Below are 14,063 nucleotides of genomic sequence, written 5' to 3'. Positions count from 1 at the left end.
TTATTACCTTTACTGATAATTTCAGTAGATACAACTACGTGTATCTGATGAGACACAAGTCAGAATCCTTTGAAAAGTTCAAAGAATTTAAGAATGAAGTAAAAAACCAACTTGGTAAGAGCATTAAGATGTTTCGATCAGATCAAAGTGGGGAATACCTTAGCCGAGAGTTTCATAACCATCTCATTGAGTATGGGATTATATCTTAACTCACTCCACCTTGAACATCACAATGGAATGGTGTATCAGAAAGGAGAAATCATACTTTATTAGATATGGTACGATTGATGATGAGTCAAACAGATCTTCCTATTTTCTTCTGGGGACATGCTCTAGAGATGACTGCTTTCACACTTAATCGCGCTCCATCTAAGGCTGTCATAAAGACACCATATATGATATGGACTGGGAAGAGTCCCAAGATGTCTTTTTATAAAGATTTAGGGTTGTGAGACTTATGTTCGACGACGTCTCAGATAAACTAGGGCCTAAATCGGACAAGTGCTACTTTGTAGGATATCCTAAGGAAACAAAGGGATACTACTTTTATAATCCCACACAAGGTAAAGTGTTTGTTGTCAAAAATGGTGTCTTTCTAGAAAGAGAGTTTATTTCTAGAAAAACTAGTGGGAGTCAAGTTGATCTTGAAGAAATTCAAGATACATAAACTAGCACTGAAACCTTAACGGAAACTTAGGTACCACAAAATGTTGTGGACCATGATTTTGTTACACCGCAAGAAGTTGTGGAGCAACAATCTGTTCAAGTAGCACAAGCTCTACGTATATCTGATAGGACCTGTCTCAATGAGCCTATATCTTATCAGGAAGTTGTACAAGGTCCAGATTCCGAGAAATGGTTAAAGGCTATGAGTTTTGAAATGGAATCCATGTACACTAACTAAATATGGACTTTGGTTGATCCACCTGAAGGGATCAAACCCATTGGGTGTAAGTGGGTTTTCAAGGTGAAGACTGACATGGATGGACATATGCATACCTATAAAGGTAGATTGGTAGCTAAAGGATCCAAACAAATTCATGGTATAGACTATGATGAAATCTTTTCACCAGTTGCGATGCTCAAGTCCATTCAGATCATGCTTGCTATTGCATCTTAATATGATTATGAGATTTGGCAGATGGATCTCAAAACTACATTTCTTAACAGAAATCTCCTTGAGGATGTGTATATGACACAACTTGAGGGTTTTGTAGATCTAAAGAATCCTGGAAAGGTTTGTAAGTTGTAAAGATCTATTTATGGATTGAAGCAAACTTCTAGAAACTGGAATCTTCAATTCGATGATGCAATTAAAATGTTTAGTTTCATTAAGAATGAAGATGAATCTTGTGTCTACAAGAAGGTTAGTGGGAGCACAGTCATCTTTCTCATATTGTATATAGATGATATACTTCTCATTGGAAATGATATCCCTACTCTTCAATCAGTGAAGACTTGGCTTGGGAATTATTTCTCAATGAAGGACTTAGGTGAAGCAGCCTACATTTTAGACATCAAGATCTATAGAGATAGATCTAAAAGATTGCTTGGCCTAAGCCAGAGTACATACATTGACAAGATGCTTAAACGTTTTGCTATGGAGAATTCTAAGAAGAGATTCCTACCTATGTCACATGGCATGAGTCTTTCGAAGACTCCATGCCCCTCTTCTAAGGAAGAAAGGAACCGCATGGATCAGATTCCTTATGCATCTGTTATAGGATCTATCATGTACGCCATACTTTGTACTAGCCTAGAAGTCTCGTATGCGGTAAGCATGACGAGCAGATACCAGTCAGATCCAAGTGAAGGTCACTGGATAGCAGTCTAGAATATTCTTAAGTACTTGAGAAGGACTTAAGATTATTTCTTGATTTTTGGAGGCAATGAAGAGCTTACTGTAAAGGGTTACACAGATGCTAGCTTCCAAACTGACAAGGATGATTCTAGATCGTAGTTAGGGCATGTATTTTATTTAAATGGTGGTGTCGGGTATTAGATATTACAATGGTTCCATCTCATTTGAGAGATCGTCGATAGATGAGATGTGAGGATATGCAGAGTACTGACTGATGCTAATATTGCGGATCCCTTGACCAAGACTTTGGCACAGAGGAAGCATGATGGTCATACTAGGTCACTGGATATTGGATATTTTAGTTATTGACACTATTGCTAGTCAGAGATTGTTAGTATTTGTCCTAGTAGCAATTATGAGATGATTGTAAAGGGCTCCTTTTGTATCATATTTCATTATTAATAAAGGTAAAGTTGGTTATTATATTTACTTCAATTCAGTGCCAAATGAATAAGTATAATAATGTCCTAAAGTAGGAGATTCTAATCTACAACAAATCAATTTGATGAATTGATAATGAGATATTGTAGATATACATAGAACACTACTTTTAACTATTCCTAGTCAAACATTAATATGCAAGGAGAATATTAATGTGTTGAGACCAGTATGTAGGTCACTGGATGACTTAATCTCATAAGTCATGGATATGAGATATCAAGTAGACAGATGAATATATATTAGAGAATATATACTGAATGACCTGCCATGAAAATGCTTCATGGATCATTATATGAGTATCATAAACATTCTCATGTGACTATTAGTATGAATAACCCTTAAACCTGAAGTCACTACAGTTCCCTACATAAGGAGTTGTATACTTTGGTATCAACAAACATCACCTGTAACAGGGTGGACCATAAAGTCGATCACTAGGTATGCAATAAGTTATACAGAGGGATGTGAGTGATGTAGATGAGATCTATCCCTTCTATATAACGAAAGTGATATCTGTGGGCCCCTTAATTAGTAGGACACAAGAATATATGACCATGCTTAAATGAGTCAATATGTGATATTGAGCTTATTTGATTGAGTGTGTCTACTTAGAGATTAAGAAACATAAAGATTGATAAGAAGATGACACGCTCTATGCCTCATTGATCAATCTAGATATCAAGAATAGAATGATTCAGGCATACAAGATAATAGCCACGGAAAGGTTAAGTCAGATCTCGACATTCTCATCACTTGGGTATCAATGATGCCTTGTTAGATGTCACTCATTGTTATGTATCTAAATGTTGATTTGGATACCTTGCCAATGTTATGAGAACTTATTGGGTCACACATAAAGAATAAGTCAATAGAGATAGATTCATATGATGGATCATGGGATTAAATCTAATTCAAATTAGACTCATTGAGTTTGACTCAATTGGATCCAACTATTGGATTGAGTCTAATTTGAATTAGACTCATTGAGTTAATTAGATTGATGATATGAGTTGGACTCATTAAGTGATTTCATGAATTTAAATTCATGAAGAAAGTGGAGTGTACAACTTGAATTACTCATGCATTGGATGCATTGGATGAAGAGTGAACAATTTGAATTGCTCATACATTGGATGCATTGGATTCATTGGATAAAGATAAATATTAATGTCAATTAAGGCAATTGACATTAAGGCATGTGGAAATTTCATGAATCTATAAAAAGGGGTTCTTTGGATTCATTTTGATGATGAGTTTTTAGTGTTCTTGCTCTTCCTCCTCCTCTCTTCCACTTGGCCAAAACTTCCAAGAAGGGTTGCTAGCACAACCTTTGTTTGTTTCATTTTTCACTTTGTGAGTTTGTGAGACAAACGTGTCTTGCTCATGTGGATACCATAGTGGCGTCGGGATTACGAAGGGCACACAACAAAGGTATAACTCCCTCTCATGTAAATCTTAGTATATGGTTTCCTTTCGCATGGATCTTTTGGAGGAACTAGATATTTTTTGTTGTCCTTTCTCCTGTTTAGCGCCCTAGTTCCTTACAACTTTTCAGTCAAAAGTCCAACAAATAGTTAGCATGAGGCGTGAAGTCCTATGGGTCAAGGTTGACCAACCTCAGGTTGACTCGAGTTCGGGTTTCAATATTTGATTAATATATTAATAAGATGTCAAGTCGGTCAAGATTGGTCAGATACTTAATGATGTCGAAAGTCTAATAGGGGATTAGCATGAGAATAAGAAAGTCCAAGCGGGTTATAGTTGATCGAATACTTGGTGATCAGAAGTTCAACAAGAAGTTGGCAAGAGAAAAATCCAACTGGGTCAAAGTTGGCCGGACACTTAGTGATCAGAAGTCCAATGAGATGTTAGTAAGAAGTAAGTATAAGTACTGGGTCATAAAGGACCAGACACTTAGCATGTGATAGAAGGTCTAAGTGGGTCAAGGGCGACTAGACACTTAGCGATGGGGCGTAAAGTCCCAGTAGGTCAAGACTGATCGGATGTTAAGCAACGAAGAAGTTCCAACAGATTAAACTTTTGAAGGTTATAACTTTTAACTTAGATATTATAATGAGGTGATTTTTAGTGTGAAATAGAGGTCATTCAAAGATCTATACTTACACCAATCGATTGATAAGGTAAATAGTCATTCTGCAAGTTTAAATGGTCAGATTTTATGACAATTGTACCAATCGATTGGTAGGTGAAGATCAACCTGAACAATAGCCTTATAAAGAGGATTTTGAAGAGGATTCTCGGTGTTGGTTCTTGGAGGTTTTGGAGAAAAGTGCTCTTGTATTTCCAATCATCAAGAGGCATTCCAAAGTGAAAAAGAAGCAAGCAAAGCAAAGTATTTATTGTAAAGTTGCTTTACTCTTCATTTATATTTGTATTTTGTATTTGCTTGTTGTGTTCTTGTAAGAACAAGATGTAAGAAGATTCTCTACCCCCCAAAAGGTATATGAAAATGAGTTCATCATTGAGAGAGATCGCTAGGAGTAAGCCTTGGATTAGTCTCCTAAGAAGCGGATACCAAGTGAAATCTTGGAGTTGTGCATGTGGCATTAATTCAAGTTTCCTCTACGCATTCAAATGACAAGTACAAGATCGAGACAAAGCGATCAGAGCTATTCACCCCCTCTAGCTTGCACGGGTCCTAAAAAGGTTGATCAGATGCTAGGCAACAAGGAAGTCCTAACAAAGCAAACTTCCGAATGCCATATTTTAACTCTGATATTAGAACTAGGTGGTGTGAAATAGAGCTCATTCAAATATTTATATTTTTACTCAATATTAATCGACTGATTATGTGTATTAGTCGACTAATTTTGATCAAAATTGAATAAAAGCAAGTCGATTAGATTATTCAACTCGATTGATGGCATCAATCGACTGATGGTTGATATCAATCGACTGATGACTTCATGAACTGAAGAAAAGTGAGTCAGATTCGCTTGTTTGATTCAACTGATTGCATTAGTTAAATGATGGTTCACATTAGTTAACTAATGTAGATCATAATTGAATAGAAGCAAGTTAGATTCATTTGTTCAGTCCGATTGATTTAATCAGTCGAATGATGGTTTATATCAATCAATAGATGTTCAAATTATCAACAAAATTAGACAGATTTCAGAAGTTTTAGTGGTCATTCAACGATAAGAATAATATCAAAGACATATCAATCGACTGATGGGTAAGATTAGTCAACTGATAGACAAAAATCAACACCTTACCTAAATGCTTTAAAAGAAGGGTTTTAAGGAGATTTTGAAAGTCGATTCTTGGAGATTCTGATGCAAAGTATTGGTGCATTTCAGATCAATAAGAGACATTTCTAGGTAACAAGAAAGCATCCAAAGCAAGTTCTTCATTGTAAAGTCATTTTCGATTTAATTTATGTTTGTATTCGTTCTCATATTTGTTTGGCAATAAGCAAAGGTTTGGTCTGGGAGGAATTTGATAAGTGTGAAGCTTATAGGTTTTTCATCATGTTTTTACACTACATTTGACCCACTTTTTCATGCATGATTTGAGATAACCTAATTCTATGCTCCATTTTTATATTTTATTATTCCTAGATACTGCTCTCGTGTATTTTAGATGAGAAAAATGAAAATTGGAACAAAATGGGGAGCAAAGAGTCCTTGCCCTGCCACTGGCGGTCAAACCCATTTGCATGACCTATAGCAGGTTTGGCTACCTCACCATGGGCAATCGTGCCCAATGGCATGGGCATCCGTGCCTAGTGACACGAGTAGTCTTGCCCAATGGCATGACTTGTGGCAAGCTCTACTTCCTTGCCACAACCTGCCTGTGCCCAGCGGCACGGGACGTGCAATGTTCGAACACCTCACCATGGGTGCCTGTGCCTAGTGGCACAACCCATGGCAGACTTTGCTTCCCTGCCATGACCTAGTTATGCCCAGTTGTGTAGGTTGTGCCATGTTCGGCTGCCTCATTAAGGGTGCCCATGCCCAGCGGCATGAGTCATGGCCCACAAGATCTACACCTCAACGACCCATGTTGGGTAACCATTTCCAGTGCTAATAAAAGGGGATTCTCCTAATCAGACTATGGATCTTGATCTGGGGTCATCCAAGGACCCCAAGGAGGTAGAGGAGGAGTCTTTAGAGCATTCCGGAGCCATCTACACATCAAGGAGCCATCAGGAGTGGTTATGAGGAAGATTTATCAAGCAACTTGAGCATTTCTTTTGCTTCTCTATTTTCTATGAATTTGTAACTATTTGATTGAGATTGTTAATTATATTTGCTGATTGTAACCCCTCATTTATGAGGTAATTTCCTAAATTCTAGGATTATGGAGTAACTGCTATGTGATGTAGACACTAATCTTCGATCTATGCATCTTTTATTATCTTGTTTCAATAATGTATTGGATTGTAGTCTAGATCTATTATTTTAACTCGATCTTGATGCTAAAAATATGAAATTCGTATCCCACAAGGGGTTGGGGAAGAACCGAAAGGAGAACTTGACCCTCTAACTTGTAGAAAACTGAGACGTGGAGAGTTGAATAAGAAAGTATAACTTGATATACCACGAGGAACCCTAGGTGATCATAGAACTTAATGATTAAACCTAGTTCATTGTCATGTAGTAGGAAGAGAATGTAATTAGGGGTTGTGGGATCTAGTGACATGGTCCCTCTTAGGTTATGATCACTAATTATGATCTTTCCAAAAATAGATGATGAGTAGAGTTGATACGTCATTATAGAGACAAAAGTTCACATTGGATACCTTAGGATTGTCTATCTACACAAGCCAATATTGAGGACGAGAATTAAGATATAGATCAAGTGTTTGCTAGCATGGAGGTGAAACCGAAACCTTAGGATCATTTTCTCTAACTGTCTTTCATCTAACTGTGATCATGATCTATCTTCCTGCTTTGAGCACACACTGTCTTCTTGTTTGGATCACACTCTGCCTTTCTATTATGATCTCTCTTTGATTTCCTTCTCTTTTTTATGCTCTTTGCTTCCCGTTCACAGTTAGACTTTGATTCACATTTGTGACAACCAACACTTCTGATTTGGTCCAAACTGTTAGGTTTGTTTGGTAGGCTATTACTCGATCACCAAAACCTATGGATTCGATCTTATTATTACTTGATGGCATTTCCATGCAAATGCGGATTTGTACCACATCACACTTGTGATTACACAATATTCTCCCCCTTTGGCACATACCAGCAATCTTTTCTTAAGATTATTTCATCTTGAATTTCCAACATCACAATGGAGGGTCCTTGCATTTCATTGTCTCTAATGCTCAACTAGGAGCATACATCCATCTTACCTCTTCTCAATCCTTCAAATCTCCCTCTTTCATATTCAATTCATGCCTTTAAGGTGAACTTCCCCCTTAAAGAATGCTTTAACTTTAATCATTGCACCAACAATGATTTGAAGTTCCTAAATCTTTAGAAATTTTTAAAGTGTTGAGGTTAAAAATTCAACCTTCAATCTAAACCTACTTCTCAAGTTCTCATTCTTCTCGTTTAACCATCTCTTTCTCAATTTCATTAAGAAAATCACCTTTGAATGCAACAGAAGTTTAGTAATAGTTAACATATCTAAAATTCAGTTTAGATGACTTAAATAACCTATTTTAGCCAAAAATACAACTATCAATCAATTGGTAACTGATACCAATCAATTGATGGCCTAAAAATTTGAATTTCTAATTTTTCTGGCCGAATTTCAAAAATACATAAGTAATTCTATGATTTAAAAAAAATCATGAAATTTCATATAGATATTACTTATGTTAAACAATATTAGAAAAAATAGTTTTCTATGAAAATAAATCTTATTTTCAAAGAATGGTATAAAGTTGAAAATTATTAAGAACTTAAATATCTCACTCTAACTTTCTATCTAACTAATTAATAGTGATTTCTATCAATAAATAGATTTCATTAAGGTTTTTCAAAACAATTTTGAAATGGTTTTCAAGTCCAATTTACAACCATGATCTATGTGTTTAATGCACATGACTAGCATATTAGCTTTTCTCATGATTGGTGATGTAAACTCCATGTATTTTGATGAAAATTTAGTTCAATTTTAATGCATCAAATTTACATCTTGAATTTAGTTCATCATCCTAACATCTCTCTTGTGTCTAATGTATCTCAATATAGACACAAGTTAATCTTATTGTTCTTGTGAGATGTAAAGTTCATTTTCCCTAAACTAAGGGATCATGCATCTCTAACTAGACATTTTAAATTTGATCATTATATCTAGGTTGTCAACTAATGTCATTGTTCTTAATTATAAAAAATTAAAATAATGCATATAAATGATTATGACATGCATCAATTGCATACTTGTAAAATAAAGACTATAATAACATAATGATGTACGCATGACATGACATGTATCAAATATTATGACTTGATGAAATACTTGTGTATATCATGATTTCATGGCATGTGATAGGGCACATAAGCATAGTAATTATAGTACAAAGTAAATACCTAGATTTTTCATTTAACTGTCATCATTTAAGCATGGTGCCAAATAATTGATTTGACATAAGTGGTCCATATCCTTCGAATGTGCCAAAAACATCCAACTTAGAATACTTTTGAATTTTATATTATTTGTGGCAATTTGATTAACCTCAAATTTTTATTGATACACTATGAACTTATTAAGGATAAAAATCAACTTCTCATTTTTAAGATATCACAATACCTTGAAAATGCTCTAAAATGATAACTTCATCATGGTTTTGTTAACTACCCTTCTTATTAGGGTTGACATACCATATACCTATCTTGTGTGAAGAGATCATACTCTTAGAAACTCAATACCTATTGGAACTCCTTGGGTGCACTAGGTACTGACTAGAGATAACTTCCCTAGATACATTTTTAATGAATCTTTTAGACTTCTTAGAAGTCATATTCATGCTAGTTTCCTCAATGTTAACACTAGGGATAACCTCCCTTGTAATCTTGACTTGATTTCTAGACTTAGAGTTAATTCCATAACCATATTAAACTCAATGGTACGATGGCATATTCTCCTTGACTTTTGGTTTGTATCCCAAATCTTTCTTACCCTTGAATGATTCTGGCCTATCTAAGCCTATATTTTTTTTCATGGACCCTTTAACTTCATTTGTCATTTTCATAAGGGTCTTTTTTAATTTATCATGTCTTGACAACAAAACTTGATTTTTAATCCTTAAATCCTAAAACTTTGATTTTTCATTATTGCATTAGACATTTTCTATAGTCTAAACATGTGTCTAATTTTCTATGATTCTTGCCTAGATTATTTTTTACATTCCTATCCTTAGGTAGAGTCATTGTAGAATGATATGATCTATAATTGTCCTTAGAAAGATCATGCTTTTTATTTTCATGTTAACAACCTATAAGTTGATAAAATTTATTTCTAACATGTATTTTATTATGATGTGAAGGAATAATATTATTAAATGATACCTGTAAAACTCCCCTTAAGTTTGAGGTTCCTCCCTCTCTTTTATTTTGATGCTTCTCATTTAGATGTTGATTCCAATAATGTCCTCTTAGATTGCATGTGAAACATCTAATGTGTTCCTTCCCTTTGTGTATCAAGGGTTCCACCTCCTTTAGCTTCTCCCTCGCCTTGGATGTCAACATAGTCTTTTCTTCATTAATTTAGGACACTTGCTCTTATAATGCCATTTTTTTCCTACACTCAAATCAAATTATATGATCTTTATCTTTATGAATTGAGCTTGTAATACCTTCACTCATAAAGGTGGTGCATTCTTCTTCTGGTTCCAGTATCAATAAGCTCTCCCCCTCAATTCTTAAGGTGGATGTTTCTTTATCTTCTATTTCAGATGTTGGGCGCCTCTCAACTTTTGAATCATCGTACTATGGTGTCAACGAATATCCCTCCTTGAGCTCATCTTCACTTTGTGTCGATGATGGAATTTTATAGAGCTTGGCAAACTTGCTCCATAGCTCCTTTACATCTTGGTAATTACCTATCTTACACAAAGTATTATTAGGAATAAAATTTGTCAAAATCTTGGATACCTTATCTTGAGCCTTGGATCTCTTGATTTGCTCCTTTATCCTTTTGCTCTTCCAAAGAGGTTTTCGCCTTTTGTCTTAAAGAGCTTTAAATTCTTCCTTTAGAGAAAACCATAGTTTTATATACATCATCAAGAAATACTTCATTCTTGATTTCCAATGATTGAAGCCTCCTAATCCAAATGGTGGAAGTACTCGAGTATCATATCCAAATCCATCTTGGGGATCCATTATAAAGTTGAGCTCCTTTGATCAATCCTTTGACTTGTTTATATTAGAGGGCTCAAGATTTTAACTTCTTCTTCCTCTAGCTCATGCTTCTTCCAAATCCGAAAGGTGTAGCTGAAACTCTCCTAATCTGAAAGGGGGAGGTACTTAGATGTCATATCCAAATCCATCCCAATTATTCATTTGAAGTCAAACTCCTTTAATGATTGGTCCTTTGACTTGTTGATATTGTAGGGCTCACAATTTTATCTTCTTCTTCTTCCTCTAGCTCTTTGCTGCTTTCGACGATTAGTCCGGTTAAGAGTGATCTCGTTCTAATGCTAGTTGTTAGGACTCATGCTAGCTAGAGAGGAGGTGAATAGCTACAATCGCTTTGTCTCAATCTTGTGCTCATTGTTTGAATGCACAACAAAAACTTAAAATCCAACTTGGCACCACATGCATAACTATGAGATTTTACTTATTCACCTGCTTGAAGCAATTAATCCAAGGCTTACTCCTAGTAATCTCCCTCCACTATGAACTTCTTCTTTTCAGATACCTTCCAAAGGTGGAAAAGCTTCTTGCACCCTTTGATTACAAGAATACAACAAGAAATGAGAATGCAATAATAAAAAATCAAAAACATCTTTACTATAAAAATTTACTTTATTTGATTTCTTGTTGCTTGGAAATGCCTCTTGATGATTGGACATATAGCAACACTTTTCTCCAAAACACCCCAAGAATCGACACTCTCAAATCTCCACAAAACCCACTTTTATAGGATTGCATTTGGACTGATTTTTGCCAACCAATCAATTGGTTACTTTCACCAATCGATTGTCATCGAATCCAACCATTTAAACTTGTAGAATGACTCTTTTTTACCTTATCAATTGATTGGGGAGACTCACCAATCTATTTAGAAGCATTATGTTCACTTCTATTATGCTACCAGTCGATTGTTGGAACTCACCAATCGATCTAGAAGCATTCCGTTTGCTGCTACAGTGCCACCAATAGATTGATGAAACTCACCAATAGATTGACACTTTAGCAAGTCTAAACCTAGTTACTACAGTAACCCCAAAGTTATTGTATCAAACTCTAATTACCATAGCAAACCCTAAATTTTGAGGTTCAGTGTTTGAAGCAACCCCTGATACTATAGTAACCCTAGTTACTGTATCAAAAAAAACCCCCAAGTTACTATAGTAAACCCTAAAAATACCTCAAAATTTAAATTTTGTGATTTAGAGTCCATCGGTTGATCAATATGCCCTATCAATCGACTAATATTCCTATTTTAACTTTACCGAGTTGAATTCTCATTTTGCCTAGTATCTACTTGACCTCAACCTACTATGACTTCCTTTGCTCAGCATCCTGTCCACCTTAGGCTACTAAGACTGTAGGTCCCATGATGGCTAACAAGAGGAGGGTGAATTGCCCTGCAAATTAAATTTAAAACTTTCTTTTTCTTTCCAAATCTAGCAAAGACACACTCACATTAGTTAAATAAAAATAACAACATAAAGAAGTAAGAGACAAATATAATTTTACTTTGATATACAGCCTAGGTGGCTGTTAATCGAAGGAAATGACAAGCTCCACTAATGTTCTCCTTTCAAGTAGGCGGAGTAGCCTCTTACAATCGTTGAAAGCACGAACACTTAAGACAAGAGTTAGAAAATAGTACAGAGTGTGTTGTACTAAACTGACTGAATCAAGGTTCTATTTATAGTGCTCTTGTGAATTTTATCCGTGGTTGAAATGGCACGATCTAAGCGCCTGGACCCTCTCCGGGCACCCCCAGGGTGGCAAATTTTATCTCCACACAATGACTTCACGCAATGGGTGGAAGATGGAGTTTTTCATGCCCGGACGCCTGGAGCTTCTCCGGGCGTCCCGACTATTACTGATGTGGACTCGAAGATTGATCACTATGATGAGGAGTCTGCTAGGTACCTTGGTAGTCCGGGCCAGACCAGTCAGCCCAATGCTGACTCATCCGACTCCTTCACGGTCACTTGCTTCGTCTCTGGTCGCTTAGGTAATCCTCCGCCTTCTAGAGTTGAGCTCATTCGAACCCAACTCCAGTCTCCTTGAGCAGTCTTCCGCTCTAGCTTCTAGTCCCTCGGATGTTACGCACATCCTTCTCGTCCACCAGTGTAGCAGCACCTTATTCCTTAGATGCATCGAACCCGTCGGCTCCCTTCCCATGCCCTCCTTCTCGTTAACTGCATCTTTTGCTCAACTTCTTGTGCTTCTAAGCTCTTGCACACTTAGACACAAGGAATCAAACCCAACATTACCTAACTTAACCTGGTTGATCACATCAAAACTTACCCGAGTTACTTACAATTTTCTCCTTTTTGATGTGTATCAATTCCAAGTTAAGTTAGGATAATAAAAAGAAAAGTACCACAAGTAAATTTTGATTTAGCAATTTACTACAAAGATTTTGCAATAAGTAAAGCAAAGCGTTTGCAAAAACAATAATGGAAAAAATGGTACCTCTCCCAGACATAATCTTATTTCTCCCTTTTGATCACATTAAAAATAGGGATAATTAAAAAAAAATATGAGAAAAATTCTAAGAGTTGCTTAACTAGTGACTAAGACTTAAAAAAATTCTGAAAATTATTTTATGAAAATATGATTTTTTTACGATTTAAGAATCCATTTTTGACATAATAATTTTAAAATTAATTTTAATCGTTGCAAAATTTTAAATTTTTTTGTAACAGTTAAACATACTTATCCAAAATAGTAATAAAATTTTCATAAATAGTAATATTAATATAAATAGTAATTAATTATTATATACAGAGAAATCTATTTTCTTAAAAAAAATATTAAAAATAGTTGTTAAACTCGAGAAATCTTGCAAATTTTTAATATTAAAAATTAGTATTTTGACAAAAAAGTTTATAGAAAATTAAATAATAGTAAAAAAAATTTGATAAATTTTCTTTTGACAGAAAACATGATGTTTTATCATAAAAAATAAAATTTTTAAAAATTAAATCTAAAAAATAATTTTAATTTCGATAATATTATCTTTGTTGAAAATTTCATAAAATATCATATAATACTAAAAAAAATTTAAATTTTTTTCTATAGATAAGTAATAAAATCTTTTTTCATTAAAAAATTATGATCTAATTCATTTTCAAATAATAAAGATTTTTTTTAAAAAAAAAAAGTTTAGGCACTTTTATGAATGCAATGAAAATATTTAAGCAAATAAATATTAGAACATGCATCAAAATTTAACATAAGCATGATTTTAGAATCTAATATAGGTTTCTACTTACTAGAATAACCAAATATTTTTTGAGAATTAATTATCTTTCTACTTTTATAATTTGGCCCTTATGGTATCTAAAATACCAATTAAGCCTTTGATGATATTTGAAATTTCTTTCTGAAGGTTGTAAAAAATTTAAACATGAATTTTTTTTTTGTAATTC

The sequence above is a fragment of the Zingiber officinale genome, chromosome 11B, assembly GCF_018446385.1.
Source record: "Zingiber officinale cultivar Zhangliang chromosome 11B, Zo_v1.1, whole genome shotgun sequence".
Classification (NCBI taxonomy): domain Eukaryota; kingdom Viridiplantae; phylum Streptophyta; class Magnoliopsida; order Zingiberales; family Zingiberaceae; genus Zingiber; species Zingiber officinale.
Note: the sequence above shows the minus strand (reverse complement) of the source record.